This window comes from Trachymyrmex cornetzi, unplaced genomic scaffold, assembly GCF_001594075.2.
Source record: "Trachymyrmex cornetzi isolate Tcor2-1 unplaced genomic scaffold, Tcor1.1 scaffold97, whole genome shotgun sequence".
Classification (NCBI taxonomy): Eukaryota; Metazoa; Arthropoda; class Insecta; order Hymenoptera; family Formicidae; genus Trachymyrmex; species Trachymyrmex cornetzi.
The window spans coordinates 673,895-674,780 of record NW_017300322.1 but is presented as its reverse complement, the minus strand read 5'-3'; positions in this window follow the sequence as shown (position 1 = coordinate 674,780).

Below are 886 nucleotides of genomic sequence, written 5' to 3'. Positions count from 1 at the left end.
AGTTTAAAAGAATTCTTTAACTAAATTAATTATATAACAGCGCAAGTCAACAAAGCATTGAGCGTAAATTGATTTAGTATTAATTAATAAGTGTGAAAGATAGATTTACTTAAATAAATATAATGTGTAATTTAAATAAAATCGTTTAATATGGGTCTTCAATTTCGGTTTAACTTTTTAACAAAATTAAAAAATAATTATAAACGACGTATCGATAAAATTTATTTACTAGTTAATTATCATTTCAACACCATCTTGCATATTAATTATTTACATAAAATGATAACAGATCAATAAATTAATATCTTTTCTTCCTTATTCAAAAGATACAAAATTAATATTTCTCTAATTATTTTCTAAATTATTTTCTATAATATAAAACATTTTGTAATGGTATTTTTGCTAATCGTAAGTAATAATACGGCATCCAACTTTTAATCGCAATATTTTTATTATTTTAATCGATAGCTGACTACAATATGCGTCTTTAAGTCTCAGTGATACCATCAAGATCAACCCTAAAAAATTGTCGCGCAATCATATTTCCCTCCGTCTTCTAACGGACAACATCCGTAGGTACGTCGGATCCTTGTGCCACTACATCACTCAGAGTTGTCACGGGCTGGGACAGGTTACGACGTCCTCGTACGGTTTCCACCAATTTGGCGACACGCTCGCGCGTTCGCGGATCCGGACCGAGTTATTGCGGGGGTAACGTGCAGGACGGGGGTTGTAAATAATATGGAAAACCGCGGTATATGGGGGATGCGGTCTTCTTCCACCTTGCGACACTCCACCGAAGGTGTACGTGTACAAGAACACACGAGGAAAGGAATACGAAAAAGGAAAAACGGAGTCGCGACGGAGAGAGAGGGGATTGAAAACG